The sequence below is a fragment of the Ursus maritimus genome, unplaced genomic scaffold (genome assembly GCF_017311325.1).
Source record: "Ursus maritimus isolate PB19 unplaced genomic scaffold, ASM1731132v1 scaffold_8, whole genome shotgun sequence".
Taxonomy (NCBI): Eukaryota; Metazoa; Chordata; class Mammalia; order Carnivora; family Ursidae; genus Ursus; species Ursus maritimus.
The window spans coordinates 10,519,698-10,537,115 of NW_024426996.1; the positions used below are offsets into that span (position 1 = coordinate 10,519,698).

At 35.3% G+C, this 17,418-nt stretch overlaps 1 protein-coding gene across 2 annotated transcripts in view; it reads right to left on the bottom strand.

Moving 5' to 3' along the window:
- Positions 1–17,418, bottom strand: part of CCSER1 (coiled-coil serine rich protein 1) — a 733,960-nt gene that overhangs the window by 230,526 nt on the left and 486,016 nt on the right. The gene's annotated exons all lie outside the window — the stretch shown is intronic.

Sequence of the window (17,418 nt, forward strand, 5' to 3'; positions counted from 1 at the left end):
CCTTCTCTAAGGATATACTATTTTTTCTTAATTCAAATGAGTATGCTATTTTCCTTTAATAGGTTAAAAATACAATCATAATTAAGCATTATAATAGAAAATATTTTAAGTGCATATTTTTTGTAAATAAAAAGTGTTGGTTCCAAAGAAATTTAATTACAGCTTATCTATTTTAAAACAATTTCCCTTGCACAAATTGTTAATTTTCCCTGCAATATTTTTTTTTTTCATAATGACATTATTTAGGAACTGGTCAGATTTTTAAAATTACAATTTGAAATTACTCAGAGAGAAGTGAAAGTCAATCCACATTTTTGGTATGTATTAAAAAAACTATGATGTATAAAGAAGTGTGGAAAATGTGGATTAACTAAGAATAATATATATGATTGCCATTAAGCAATGCAGTCATTTATTGTGATTGCATGTCCAAATATAACTTTTGAAGGATTATAATTGTCAAAGTATTAAAAAATGCTAAATTGTGGAAGGAGCCAAGATGCCCTTCAACAGACGAATGGATTAAGAAGATGTGGTCCATGCATACAATGGAATATTACTCAGCCATCAGAAAGAACGATTACCCAACATTTGTAGCAACATGGACGGGACTGGAGGAGATTATGCTAAGTGAAATAAGTCAAGCAGAGAAAGACAATTATCATATGGTTTCACTCATTTATGGAACATAAGGAATAGCAGGAAGATAGGTAGGAGAAGGAAGGGAAGAATGAAGGGGGGGTAAACAGAAGGGGGAATGAACCACAAGAGACTATGGACTCTGGGAAACAAAATGAGGGCTTCAGAGGGGAGGGGGGTGGGGGACTGGGATAGGCCGGTGATGGGTAGTAAGGAGGGCACATATTGCATGGTGCACTGGGTGTTATACGCAAATAATGAATCATGGAACACTACATCAAAAACAAAGGATATACTGAATGGTGACTAACATAACATAATAAAAAATTATTATTAAAAAAATTTGATTACCAAGAACATTAAAAAAATGAAAATACTTTCAAAATTTAATGATTAAAATTAATTCTGAATTTAGAAGTATTTAGTACTTAATAAAACAGGACAGTACACTAGCAGCCAGTATTCACCAAGTTCTGAGACACAAACTGCTACACATATTCAAGGCAAAATGAGCCCTCACATGTCAGTAGACATTACTAGTGCTCACCAGTAACCACTTCTGTCTGATTTCCCTTGGTTAGGTGAGGCTTTGGAACAACTTCTGGCTGGAGGGCTACAAACTGAAATTAAGTATGCCTCCTCTGGGATAAAGCCGTGAAGAACAGGCATGAACTCACCATATATTCCCTTTTGCTGGGGTGGTGACCAACAAGATGCAGCTACAAGATATATGGTACCTCCCATAGTCTGGGATCCTGAATGATTTTATGCAACAGACCCCTGGCTACATAACTGACATGCAACAAAAGCAAGAAGTAAACTTTTGTTAGCTTAAACCACTGAAATTTTGTAATAATCTGTTACTGACACATAATTAGCCGATCCTAACTAACACAAATCTTTTGGAGAAATAACTTTCTGCAATGTTAAGATATGGGAAAAGAACACATTTACTCTTCCATGTTACATTATACCTGGTAAAAAACAAAAACAAAAACAAAAACAAAAACAAAAACAAAAACCAAAAAAAAAAAAAAAACCTGTTGTCATTCTACACAAAAAACAAAGTATTTTTTTTAAATCTGAAAGGATCTAAGGATCTAATTAACTTGATAAATTTTAAGAATAATGACTATTATTTTTAGCATAGGCACAATTTATGATGAAATCAAAATACACAGAATTATGCATTTAAAGTGCAAAGTAGATTTGTTTCTAAAGCTATTTGGGGAAGCATTACATATATATACATATATATATATATATATATATATGTATATATATGTATAAATACATAATAATTATAGGGGCGCCTGTGTGGCTCAGTCATTAAGCATCTACCTTTGGCTCAGGGCGTGATCCCAGAGTCCTGGGATCGAGCCCCACATCAGGCTCTTCTGCTGGGAGCTTCCTTCTTCCTCTCCCACTCCCCCTGCTTGTGTTCCCTCTCTGGCTGGCTGTCTCTCTCTCTCTGTCAAATAAATAAATAAAATCTTAAAAAATGCATAATAATTATATATGCATATATATACACATATTTGTAGTCTCTAAGATTATTTACCTACCCCAAGTCTGCTGAATCAGAGTAAGAAGAGAATAGCTGCAGGTCACCTAGCACCTATGTTGGGACATCAAAAAGACAGGGGAAAGCTTACTTCACACTTGCTCAACAGCTTTTAACACTGAGAGTTCAGCCAAATATAAAAACTTAAGAAATAATTTATTTTTATTCAGTCTAGTGTAAACAGTAGTGGGCATGTAGACTTTTGCTTTCTTAAGACAATACTTAAAAATCTTGAACATTTTTTTTCCCCAATGTTCATAGCAGCATTGTCCACAATAGCTAAATCGTGGAAGGAACCGAGATGCCCTTCAACAGATGACTGGATTAAGAAGTTGTGGTCCATATATACAATGGAATATTACTCAGCTATCAGAAAGAACGAGTTCTCAACATTTGCTGCAACATGGACGGCACTAGAGGAGATAATGCTAAGTGAAATAAGTCAAGCAGAGAAAGACAATTATCATATGATTTCTCTCATCTATGGAACATAAGAACTAGGAAGATCGTAGGGGAAGAAAGGGAAAAATCGTGAACATTTTGACATTTCTTCCCTTTATTTTCCAAGATGGCAATAGAAGAAAAAAATTCTAAAAACCCATTGTTTTCCTGAGTTCTGTGAAGTTTGTGCACTTTTCACTACTGAATTCAGTCCAAGATAAATATGTGCTAATATGTGGAACAGAATATAAATATACATATTATAATGTATCGGATTATATATATTTACATGGAAGTCTTTTTTTTTTTTTTAAGATTTTATTTATTTAATTGACACAGAGAGAGACAGCCAGCGAGAAAGGGAACACAGGCAGAGGGAGTGGGAGAGGAAGAAGCAGGCTCATAGCGGAGGAGCCCGATGTGGGGCTCAATTCCAGAACGCCAGGATCACGCCCTGAGCCGAAGGCAGATGCTTAACAACTGAGCCACTCAGGTGCCCTTACACAAAAATCTTTAAACACATCATTGATATCAAAATATGTCAGCGAAAGCAGAAAAATTGGCCTAACTATATAATATACACTAACATTCAAAATCATGAAATTGAGTTCATGATAATGAAACTAAAAAGTACTGATATGACATCTTTTGTGTGTGTATTTTATTTATTTACTTATGTAAGTATAATTGCCATTCAGTGTTATTAGTTTCAAGTATGCAATATAATAATTGAACAATTCTAGGATTTCTCATATTTTGTGAATCTATAAAATAAACTTGGCTACAATTAGCTGTATAATAAACATTGACAATATATGATATTATACAACATATTATTTTTTTCTTCTATATTTAGAGAGAATACTTTCAACATGTGATTAAAAAACATGTATTTTGGTTAGAAATTTTTCTAGACAAATATCACCCCTCCTTTTTTCTTCCTTAAATATTTAAAGCACAGATTATTGCCAGGTTAAAGTAAGACTTGCACTCTAGGTAACAGTTTATAAATAACAGTTTATATTTGTTGATTTGTTTTGACAACCTCTCTCTCTGGAAACTCATTTAATCCTCATCACAGTTCTATGAGGCAAAGACTATTAATAATTACCATTTTAAAATAAAGAAACTGTGATATGAGAGGTTGAAATAAATTGCTCAAGGTCACACAGTGTATGGATGGCAGAGCTGGGACTTGAATCCATTTTGTTTTCAGAGACTGTGTGCATCTACTTTGTTAAGCATATGTCACACTTTCTAAACCACCCACTGAAAAACAGCCATAATAATATAAGACTCGGGAGCCTGGATGGTTCGGTCGGTTAAGCACTGCCTTTGGCTCACGTCATGATCCTGGGGTTTTGGGATTGAGCCCTGCGGTGGGCCCACTGCTCAGTGGGGAGTCCGCTTCTCCCTCTCCCTTCCCCTCTGTCCCTCCCTGCCGCCTCAACTCATGCTCTCTCTTTCAAATAAATAAATACAATCTTAAAAAAAAAAGTAATGTAAGACAAAAACATTTTGTTCATAATTGCAATAAAGAAATTGCTTTGCTTTCATCTGAATCAGTGTTCCCTGATGTTTCCTGGGGGTGACTTATCCACACACACAACAGTTTGCAACCAACCTCTAATCCTTATAAAAAGCAACCACTACTCACTTACAGACTGCACTTTCTTACAGAAACCTGAAGGAGACATGGTCAAAAGGCATCATTCAAGATATCAAGAATGTGACTTCAAAGCAACCTCCAGACTGCCTGTAGTTTACAAGTATTAAACAACTGAGTGATCATAATGATATATTCTTAAAAGTCAATTCTAATTTTTGTGTGGTAATAAAACCACGCCCTCAGCAGCTCCCCAGGTGGTGGGACAGTTTCTTCCCACTAGAAGGTTCCTGACTGCTTCCTTCTTCCTACTCTCTCCCTTCCTCTTTGCTTCCTTTCATACTTCTCTATCTACTTTTTATAAGTATTGTCTCCTCACTCACGGTCAGACATGACAGCTGTCCCTTCATCATTCTGTAGTGAACATATCTATCTCCAACAAGAAGCCTGAATCCCAGATAATGTACAATGTGCTGTGGGAACTGAAACTACAGAACTACATCATAAGTCAGAGTAAATGATTCCCCTGGGGCCTAGGGAGCTTCACCATGAGCAGTGTAAGGACAAGTAACAATTAAAAGTAAGAGGCTTAATTCCCCCGATGAAAATAATAGAAGGGATTTCTCTTCCATTTTCTTAGAGAATTCACTTTAGTAAACTTATAATTGTAAGTACTTTTTCCTGTTTCTGAAATCTATATAAATCTTTTTGTAAGCTAGATAGGCCTTTGTCAGCTTTGAGACCCAGGGACTTCTTTCTCAGAGACCTGGGAGCCATCTCCTTGAAATGTAGACATCAACGGAGATAGCACCCTATTCACCAGTTTCCATGGGACAGTAGTTGCCCAACTTTTTGGGCACCTTTCTCAAAGCTGAAAAACTACCTCATGCCATAAAAGATATGAAAAGTTTGTTTCTCTCCTGGATAAAGCCAACTGATTAACACAGATGGCCACACCAATTACCAGGTAAATTCAGGATGAACTATGTGTGACAAATATGATGTTGTCAAGTTTCCTTTACTGGAAGCCTAGATATGGTTTATTTAGAAAACAGGTACATAATGGGTTGTATCCACTTGACTGCCTAAAAGAGTGAGATTCCTGTCTTTGTGCTCTCTGTGGATTGCCTGCGATATGCTTCACCTTCTGGTTTAATGCTTACTCAGTAATAGAACTATTTTCTTTCTCTATTACCTTTGTAGAGAGGATCTCTGAGTTGGGAAAATATTTTGTTTTTAATTCTGTGTTTCCCAACAGCAGGGTATACGTGCTAAAGCCAGCAAGGCGTTTTGTTCTCTTTAGTGGGACTCTCAGGAGTTCATGTATTGTTTTCAAATACTGATGATCCAGATCATGGTTTAATTATTGTAAGATTGGAAATAAGTGGCAACTGGGTAAATGAGACGTTATTACACATGGCATGTCATAGGCAGAGCTATGTGGGCATATGTAGTTTACATAGCATTCCATTAGAAGCAAGATATTCCACACAGTTGAATTTTTCAGAGAAGTGAGGCTTAAAGTTTTAAGTTAAAAAAAATCCATTATTATTATTGTTATTATTATTATTATTATTATTTTCTGGGTACACTTAAAATATATAAACAGCAAGTAACAAGAGTTGAGTCCTTCATTGTCCTTCTACAATAGTTGAATATAGTACATTACTTTAACACAAAACCTATTATACATAAATAAGGATATATTTGACTACTGCCTCCAGAGATGTTGGTATCTTTCTGAATAAAGAAAGAGGTTATAGTGTTTTTGTGTTTTCTTTCTTTCTTTTTTTTAACCTATACCAGTTCACTATTCATTTTCAATAGTTAATAGGTACTTGCTAACTGTTTAATGATTGAACATTGTGTTTGTCCACGTGTGTGTGAGATTAAATATAGGTATGCTGTTGATTGCTCAATAATATATTCTGAACACTTTTGGTGCTGTCTGACCATCCCCCTTTATAGATCTAGTTAATATGAGTGTTAGCTGCAAAAGGTTCATAGCTGCTTCCTTCTCTGGAGAATTTCTCTTAGCCTATGGGAAACTGCTTTACTTCTGAGATTACCAGCTCCCTACCCAAAGTCAATAACTGATACATACAGGTACAAACCACTAGCCTCTGTGCCTCAAGGTGGGACCAACTATATGGTAAAAGTGATGCTATAGAGTCCCCTGTCCCCATCCGATCAGGCAGAATAGAGACTCCAGCAGATGCCCACTTTGATGCTTATAGACCGCCTCCATCCCTTCTAACTTCTTTCACCCCCTTATCTTGAGGAAACAAAATGGAGATAATCAATGAGCAATTACGCTTTTAGACATTTTCCTCTAGTATTTTCTATTTGTATACATATATTTATAAAAATATTCCTTATAGAGTTTACTATATTCTGATTATATTATACATTCTATATCCTATTCTCCCACTTAATACTTCCATTGTCTATCTGCAATATAAAAGAGAGTTTTGACTGGCAAATTTCTGGTACTGCATCTTGTCTTATCCTCTACTCTGCTTTGCAGAATATGGTCCTTACTATACTGTACCTTTGACAATTGTTATGTATGTACATCATTCATCCCTTTAGTTGTATTAGGACCTTAAGGCAGAAACTAAATTGAATACTTTTTACATCCTTTAAAATGGTTAATAAAGTACCTTGTACATACCAATTTAAAAAAAAAACCTGCAGTCCAATCAAAATATGCTGAAGTGATAGTATTAATTTTATAGTTACAAATAGAAAAAGTTAATCTAGAAGCACAATGACCAAAATCACAATTACCAATCACTTGATATCTGACATCAATATTCTTTGGAAGTGTTTTAATCTATTGACATTAACTATTTTAATTAATTTAAAAACACATTTCTTCTCACATCCCCTGTAAATGATTTTTATATCCTTTTGAAATCATTTATTAAAAAATCAGATTCAGCATCTAATACTCTAATGCATTTAAAATATTTTCTTTGTAAAGTAGTAAATTAGAATGAATTCTTAACATCCAACTCATGTAGCATAAAAATGAGCATCTAAGAAGTTTCAAATTGTCAACTGTACAGTTGGAACTAATCCTAAATGGCAGTAGGCTAGCATTTTAGGAAATGCCTCCTTATCTTAAAAACTTTCTGCTCTCGGGGTGCCTGGGTGGCGCAGCGGTTAAGCGTCTGCCTTCGGCTCAGGGCGTGATTCCGGCGCTACGGGATCGAGCCCCACATCAGGCTCCTCTGCTGGGAGCCTGCTTCTTCCTCTCCCACTCCCCCTGCTTGTGTTCCCTCTCTCGCTGGCTGTCTCTCTCACTGGCTGTCTCTGTGTCAAATAAATAAATAAAATCTTTAAAAAAATAAAATAAAATAAAATAAAAACTTTTTACTGTGCTACAAATTGAGTTGTACAAGGGTAATTCTCCATGGAAGGGTGATTGGAGGAGGAAGCTGGAAAAGAGATGGACAGTTTTCCACTAACAGAAGTGACAGCATATTTCTTCTGCCTCTATACAGGTGACAGTAGATATTTATGGTGACTATTATACCTAGAAAATCATTTGAACTCCTTTGTTTTTAATGACAAATACATTTCTCAAGAGTATTACATCTAGAAGATCATGGTTCTTTTTATGAAAGAAAAAACAATCCTTCAGGCAACTTTACTTGGATTGGCATTTTCAAATCTACCACAATCACTTAAAACTGTAACCTAGTTTCCTATCCACTAAGTTGTGCAGCTCCACCAGAACACACAAGCAATAATATATACTTATCTAAGGTTAATATCGTGTTTCTTAGGTAGCACAATTGAACCAAAATGACATAAAATTATTCAGTTTAGCATGGATCTCTATCTAGTCTGAGAAATAGTTTATCTTGCATGCTCCACAATATTTAAATCTTATATAAGTAGGTAAAAAAAATTGTATAAGTGAACATTAAATAGCTATAGCTAACGGTTACAAATGCTCACAATGGGCCATGTACTCATTTGATTTTCTAAAGTACCCAACTGAAACAGTCACTACTGTCATCATTTCCACTTCGTGGCTGAAGAATCTGAGGCACAGAGAATTTAAGTAACTTGGGCACAATTACAAGGCCAAGACTGAAACCCATACACACCAGAGCCACGGTTTGTATTCTTAATCTTATGTACTGACTCTCATAAGACATGACGAATAGTGAAGGAAACAAATGACTGACTTGAATCATACATGCTCTAGACTTCGCAGTCCTTGAAATCTGCTTGGTACCAACTCTACCACCCACCACTGAAAACCATGAAGTTCTCAGCTACTGGATTTCCTTTGCTGATCACTTAATAATTACTCAAAGAAATGTATTCACTATCAAGGGATCATTAGATTTCTTATCTTCTTGGGAAATCTGTAGTCAACTTGATTCACTTCCCTTCACCCCTACTTTCTGTCAATTTTCTCCAATGCTTCCATTCCCCTGGTGAAATTTGTGTTCTCTCTCCTGATCCATTCCCGATTGTGCTTCTCTCTCAAATTCCCTATTTTGTCCCTAGAAACACTGTGCCATTGCAAATGGACTCCTCAAAGTCATAAACCGTAAGAACACCCAGTTCAGCGTTTGACCTATCTAAACCCTGACTCTCTCCCAAGCACTTGGATTTTCCTGTGTTCCCTCAGTTGGAGGTATCTCGTTTTCAGCACTTGATAGGGCACTCCAGTACAACTTCCTGATTAACAGTCTGCAATATTTCTCTAATCTGTGAAGCTCATGTCTTCCTCTACCCATCCTGTGTCTATTAACTGCCAGTCTCTAGGTTATCACTCTTCATTTCCTAGAGACTTATTCACTTGACTTTAGTTTTTCTCTCCTCTACAACCCTGTCATCATTTGAGTGACTACAATGTCCAAATTTACCTAAACAACAACCAAGCCAGTAAGTTCCTTGCTCTCTTTAGCTGCCATGAAATTCCCATCCCCTGTGGTAGGCAGAATTTTGGCCCCCTGATCTATGCCCATAGTGTCAAGCCTATGAATATGCTATATCACATGGCAAAGGGATTTGGCCAATGCAATTAAAATCACTAATCAGTTGGTTTTAAGATAGGGAGATTATCCCAAATTACCTCAGTAAGCCCAATATAATTACATGGGCTCTGAAGAGCAGAGCTTCTTCCCAGATAAAAGCAGAAATGGAGGTATGGCAGGAAGGGAAGTCAGAGGTCTACAATGGGTAAGAAAGACTCCTTGCTCTGTTGGAGGCAGCAACTTTCAATGTGACAAGGAATGCAGGAGGCCTAAAGTTGCTGAGAATGGTTTCTGGCTGACAGCCAGCAGGGAAATGGGAACCTCAGCCCTGGAGCCACAAATGAATTCTGCCATCAACCTGAAGGAGCTTGGAAATGGATTTCCTCCCCCATCCTCCTCACCCTCAGAACCTCCAGTTAAGAGCCCAGGCTGCTGACACCTTGATTTTGGCCTTGTGAAACCTAAACTAGAGAAACCAGACAAACACCCACCCCAGACTTCTGACCTTCAGAATTGTGACATAATAATTTTTTGTTATTTGAAGCTGCTGAGCTTGTGGTAATTTGTAACAGCAGCAGTAGAAAACTAATATACCACTGCTTTCTAAACAACTTGCCTCAATGCGTTTAGAATGGTAATTCCCTCATTCAGAAATACTCTTCTCTCACCCCTATGTCTCAGCATGTTTCAGTCCTCAAAATCCCTCCCTCCCCCTGGATTATTGCTAAATGTCCCAAAGCTCAGAAAACACACAACATACTTGATATTGAGAAGTATTTGTTTAATGTTTTTCTTCCTTGTTATTTTGCTACTAGCCATCCTACGGATTGTAGCCATACTATATGCTACCACCTAAAGGAGTACTTGAATTTAGTAGGCATTCAATAAAATTATGTTGGAAAGTAATTTAATAAAAAGATAAGAGAAATGGAAAAATAAATTCACTGAACATGGACATGAATTTTGCAAGATTCATTTTTAATGTAATAATCTCGGCAAAGATCTACTTTGTCACAGCCTAAAATTCAGTAAAAGCACGTTACTTTATGCCAAAAATGTTATTAATGTGTCAGTTTCTGAGGCAACTTTATAAATAGACATGTATCAATCATCCAAGTGTGTCAATTCATAGGTTTATTTTATTATTATTATAACAATTAATAGAAACCACACGGTAGTATAAAAAGATACAAAGCACGGTGCTAATAAATTCTATCAACAAAATTGCTTTAATGCTTTTAGCAAAAAAAAAAATTCCCTTTTCCATCAGCATATAGTAAGAATTTATCCCATGTTGATGCTGTGTGAACACGTTCCCAAATTAAAATATAATTTATGACTGAAAGTTTAAGGGAAACACACTAATCACAAAATTACATCATTACATTAAATCCCCTTTTGAATTGCTTGCCATCTAGCTGGAAATTTGTAATTAAATGAGAAATCATCATGTTATATCATTAGTAAATAATGAAGTACATAGACAACATTGTATTCATTTCATATTTCTATTATATTCATAACATTGCTATTTTTAAGGTAATCCTGTGACTCCTAAACATTAGTCTCAAAAATGAATGTCACAAATTAGTTCTGCGCATAGAATCCCTTGTACACTGGGTTTTCATTTTTATTTATATATATTTCATCTCTGAACCAGAAAACCAATTCCTATCTTTAAAATGGTAGTGTGCACAAGTAACTTACATTCTTAGGCATTAGTTTTGCTTTCAAACAACTGGAAAATAATATTAGAAATTTTGTAACTGAAAGTGGAAATACTCATTCTTGACATTTGGATATGTCATAATCATAACAACACATTATTATTTTATCTTAGTCATACAAACACAGCTAAACATCTGTCCTTCAACACTGTATTACTATGGGGAATAAAATAATTGGCAAGTTATGTCTTGAATTTGACTTACGTATCTTTAAATTATGTTAAAATAAATATTTCAAAAATTTTGAAAAATAGTATAATTTAATAATTCTCAACTGGTTCTGAACATTCAAATCATTGATATTTTAAAGGTTCACCAGGTGACTTTTATGCAGAGCTGGAATACCTATGTAGCACAAGTATTTTTGGCTTTGGAATCAAGCAGGCATATTCTAATCTAGGTTTTACTACCTATTGCCTGGGTACTTGAGCAAAACAGTGAACTTGCCTGGACTTCAATTTACTCATCTATAAAGCAAAGATAACGTGACCTACATTAAAGCAACAACAATAACAACAACCACCACCACCACCAAGGATTTAAAAAAAGAGAAGTATAGAATGTTCCCAAGTATTTACCAAAACTTTTTTTTGTTTGTTTTGTTTTCTCCTTTAGGTTTCAAATGTTGACACACCACTACACTAACAAAGTACTGCATATGAAAGGGCACAGGGTATCTATTTTAGTTTCATGCCAAAAATCAGAAAATCAATGCAAAATGATTATCCCATATCCTCTGTCATAGCAACAAAAGAATGCCAAGCTACTGCCAATTAGGAATCTCAATTTCTAAAATAAATATTCCATTCTTTATGGTATTAGAATACTATTTTCGTACCTGAGAATTTCTAAGGAATAATAATAACAATACTACCAAAGAAAGAAAACATGATTTAAGAGGCATCCTGGATCCTGAGATACTAGATCCTGTGTCAGTGATATTACTTCAATGCATAACTTGTAGCAGGGACAGCAGAGTAGGTATAAGAGTAATAGATTTAGTAAGACTACTGGCTTTCATTAAAATTCTTTTTCCTAGGGTACCTGCCTGGTTCATTCAGTACAAGATGTGACTCTTCATTTTGGGGTTGTGAATTAGAGCCCCAGGTTGGCGGTAGAGTTTACTTAAAAAACTTGTTTTCCTAAAAACAGGTTTTAATTATTTATAATTTATTTTCTTTCCTAGTTACGTACACTAGCTACATGGAAATAAAAATCAAATTTAGTTTAGATACTGTGCACTTTACAAGATTTTTCCAACTGAATAAATAATTCCATTGGAATGTGTGTTATCACTTTGGGAGAATGCATTTAATATGCCTAATACAGTAGACTAAAAAACATTCATTTTTTAAAAATTTAATCACAGAATGATACAAATAGAAAATCTTAGAGATCAATTAGCATAATGAGTAAAAAATTAGATGCAAAAATAAAATGATTTATCCCAGATAACAGAGTCAGTAAGCAGCAGAGCCTGTACTGGAACATTAATGCTCTGACACCTAGTTGAGCTATTTTTTTGTTTTCCCCATAAAAGGGTAACTTAGGAGAAACAAGTCAGCTCTTACAGCCGATCAACTGTCATTTAGGAAAGACCTAAAATATATATATATATATTATATATATATAATACATATATATATACACACATACATACGTATACACACACACACACACACACATATATATTTTTTTATGTGGGATTGAGGCAAAGCTACCTTTTTCTGTTTATTCAACAAGGCAATACATTTTCTGATATTTCCTGCATTGTGTTAACATTTTTAAATTCCATATTGCTAAACTTATTTTATAAAGATTTTATTTTATTTACTTATTTGAGAGAGAGAGAGAGAGCACATGTGTGAGCAGGGGAAGAAGCAGTGGGAGAGGGAGAAAGACTCTCAAGCAGTCTCCGCACTGAGTGTGGAGTCCCATGCCGCACACAGTCTCAAGACCCTGAAATCATAAACTGAGCCAAAACCAAGAGTCAGACGCTGAACCGACAGAGCCACTCAAGTGTCCCAGAACTTATACTTTATAAAGAACAAAAAGCAGGTGCATAAAATTTCTGGGTTTTCATAATTTTCACTAAGACCGATCAAAATGATCACACATGGGACACACTGATATTTTAGGAAATTTTGGAGTTAACCCACAACCTTTCTGCCAGAGTTTAAAAACTATCATTGAGCACTGGGAAGGTCTCCTTTATAGGCAACATATTATCGTAACATGATATAGTTAAGTCCATTTCCTTGAATATTGTGTTTCAACTTTCTTTCTTTTTGGTTAAATAATCCTTATTAGTTTAATTTCTCCTCATAGGAAGCATTTCCATTGTGTCTTCTATTTTATTCTTTTATTACCTTTCTAGTAAATAGCCACAAACATATTTGCTAATTCTCCCCTGGGAGCTGCAGAAAAGCAACTGCACACTCTTGAAACATAGAAGGAAAAAAAAAAAAAAGATCTGCAAAACTCTGTTCCAATTGGGATTCTTGTGATTAATAGGATAAAGGTATAACTGACTGCCAAGTATTCTAAATGCTAAAGCAGCTTTAAAAATCACGCAACAAAGGAACAACGAAAAAGATGAATAAACAAACCATCAAAGGGTATTCTCTAGGTAAGTTACAATTTGTTTAGAATTAAGGGAAGGAAGTAATACAGGAATGAAAGTGGTTATCACTCGATTTAAATAATATGAATGATTTTAAGAGATACGGTACATCAGAAATCAAGTGAATGTTGCTTCCTTTATTTTAATCACCAGAAGTGCTGTACTTATTTATTCCAAGAAGGTAGCAACAAGACCTGCTACCTTTATTGAACACTATCAAATTTTTTATATACAGTTATATTATGTACTCCCCATCTTAAAACTGAAGGCAATTATTAATATACTATTTTGCATCTAAAAGATTGGAAGGGTGTATTCTATGGATGGAGGTTTCTGTGATTTGTCCTGCATAACTGACCATCCCGACCTGCACAGACGCAGGTAGGCTAAAGAATTTGTTTGTGAGACTTGTGCTGCATAAGTGACCTTGGGAGCCTGATTAGTCGACATTAGCTGGCCTCCAGGTCAGAACTGGCCCTTCTGGTCTGGACACCAAGAGCTATAAATTTTGCCTTGCCTCCCCTTTGGCTCCAGGCTGGGCTGGCCCCCCAGAATGGAATCTGGGCACACCTAGTCCAGGCTCCTTGAATATGTAAAGACATGATAACATAGGAGTGCAGCTTGCTCCAAACTGCATGTAGACAAACAAATGTTTAACTTCAGACCCTGTCATTTGCCCTACAAATATGGCCCTTATGGGGACGGTCAGTTGGAAGTCTCACCTGAGGGGAGGAACGCTCAGCCCAGGCCTCTCAAGCAGAACTCCAGTCTGGCTGTCTCCAAGGAGCGTCCCCAGCTAATGAGGTTGGATGTTGTCAGTACCAATTTGATGTAGCTCTGTCTTATTCTCCTTTACTGCTTACTATTGCCCTCATCTCTGTGTAGGTTTCCCTTTTCTTCTGTTTTTGTTAGATTTTTATAATATAAATAAAGTGTTTTTTCCCCTTCAAAACTGAGAGTATGGCTGCTGTTAATCTTTTCTTCAGAACAAAGGGCTCTGAGATTGCAGAATCCTTTAAAAGGCTACACTGTGCATGAGGTAGGATTGGACAGCAGCCCATTTGTACAGGGCAACAGGCTGCATCCATCATTTCTACTTTGGCTCAAAACTTTACTTTGTGACTCTGCTTTAAAATTCATCTAAACCCCATTTTAGAATGAAGTTAGAAAAAACAAATATTAATTTATTTTATCATAAATCCCATAAATTTAGGGAAAACTATTAGTTAATGTTACCCTTATTTTCCTATTTCAATATAGCCAACAAAATTGGCATATATCATGTTATGACTTATATAGTTTGCATGACTTATGTGACTACACGGTTATTAGATAAGATATAATCTAAAGAATAGCTTATATCAATTTGGTATGTTCCTATGGCATATTTTCCTTAATATCTCCAGAAGTTCTATTATTTCCCCATTAAGGATGAAATTTTGATATGTTAAAATAGCCAATTTATTTTGTATAACGAAAAACTACTTGGATTCAAGCATGTTCAGTACATCCCCCCCAACAGTTTATTATGAAAGATATAAAATATAAGTAAAAGGTAAAAGGATTATATGGTGAATACACATATATCTATCCCTAGTTCCACAATTAAGATTCTGTTACAGCTGCGGCATGACACACAGATGAGTATGTATAAGTATATATTCATCTATCTCTCTATCTAGCTATTAATCCATCTTTTCTCTGATACATTTCAAAGTAAATAATATATATCAGTACATGTCATATATCAGTGTACTGAACTATTAAACCCTTAGAAGGCAGATCATTAAGTAAAGTTCATTATTTGCTTACCATTTTTAAAGTAAAATCTACATACAATGACATATATGTGTCTTAAATTATATCAAGTGAATACTTTCTTAACTTTTCATTAAAAATAAGGACAGCAAGAATAAACAATTAAAATTATATCCTTGGCTTAAAAATACATTTAGAAGGGCAATTTTTTAAAAGTTCAAATACTGTATAAAGGGATAATGGGAATGTACTGATCATAGAGAAAAGGCTAGCTGGGTAATGAAATTCATTATACAGTGACAGAAAAAAATGCAGCTCGCTACATGAATCATACTCATATTTAAAAGAATGAAAAAGTTATAACAATAATAAATTTTTGAGCTCACAGTAAAAATTTTGGAAGTATTATAGTACAGGTGGTGGTGGTGATGATCATAATGAAAAAATCACAATTTTTTTCAGTGACTAATATGTTCTTTGCATGTATCTCATTTAATTTTATGAAGTAGATACTATTCTAATCCACAGGAGAAAGAAAAGTTACCTGCTCTGGGTTACCCACTTTTTATTTATTTATTTATTTATTTATTTATTTATTTATTTATTTTTAAAGATTTTACTTATTTATTTGACAGAGACAGCCAGCGAGAGAGGGAACAGAAGCAGGGGGAGTGGGAGAGGAAGAAGCAGGCTCCTAGTGGAGAAACCTGACGTGGGGCTCGATCCCAAAACGCTGGGATCACGCCCTGAGCTGAAGGCAGACGCTTAACGACTGCGCCACCCAGGTGCCCCTGGGTTACCCAGTTTTTAAGCGGCAGAACTGAGATTCATATTTAGAGTCCCATCTAGAATTGAAACTCAACGGGGCACTAGGAAGAGTATTTCATTTGCCCAATTATTTGTTGGCTTCTTTGGTGGACTGTGCTAACAAGGTAGAAATAAGAAGAGAATGTTCTTCCAGAAATTCTTTACAGTTTAGAAACCTGTTATGACTCAACCAGTCCAACCACAATGTTAATTAAGGAGTTGGTCTTTATTGTCACCTGAAACTCTGAAAAAAGGCCTACCGTGTCTCTCATTATTCTGAGAGTCAAACTCACAACAGAAGTATTGTATATACTACTTTTTTCTATATTACTGAACCTACATACAGAGGCAAGAACATAAGAAGGCAAATATCATATTTATATTTGTGTATATATACATATACACACACAAATATAATATACTAAGAACTCTTTAATATGACTATTTGGTCTCAAATTACTTAAGACTATATAATTACAGATGGTACCATATATTCAAGATTTCTAACTTGTGAAGAATAAGATTTTGTGGGGTGCGCCTGGGTGGCTCAGTTAGTTAAGCATCTGCCTTCAGCTCAGGTCATGATCCTGGCTCAAGTCCTGGGATTGAGCCCTGCGTCAGCTGCTTCTCCCTCTCCCACTCCCCCTGCTTGTGCTCTCTCTCTCTCTCTTTCCTGTCAAATAAACAAATAAAATCTTAAAAAAAAAAAAAAAAGGATTTTGTGGTCCCATACAAAATATATGCCTCATAAAGAAAATATCCACTGTCAGTGTATTTAAATGTTTATTGCCTCTTCTTGCCTCTTCTAATGCGCAGCTTTAATCTGAGTTAGCATATCTTTTTTCAGTTATTCCTAGAGGGGAATTACAGAGAATTATTTACATAAATATGGTTGACAGTGGGAAAAACCTGCCGCTAATTCAAGAATATTACTCCAAATTTCAGAAAGAGAAACACCAGTGGTTTGACAGTAATCTATGCACTGAGAATTCAAACAAATTCAGATACTGGCAGACCAGCTATTTCACTCTGTTCACAATTCTGTGACTTAGTTAAAAGTTCAGTGAACAAAACTGGTTTTGTTTGGATTATATAAATAAGTAGTATATTTTCAAGTTACAAGTAACATTTGTCTCCTGGCATTTCTTTCATTGCTGAGCTATTTTCTGTTTTAAAATAATTTGCCCAAAATATGAAAAACAGATTTTGTTTGTAATAAACAAGAATTTGATGAAATTTGGACGGAGGAA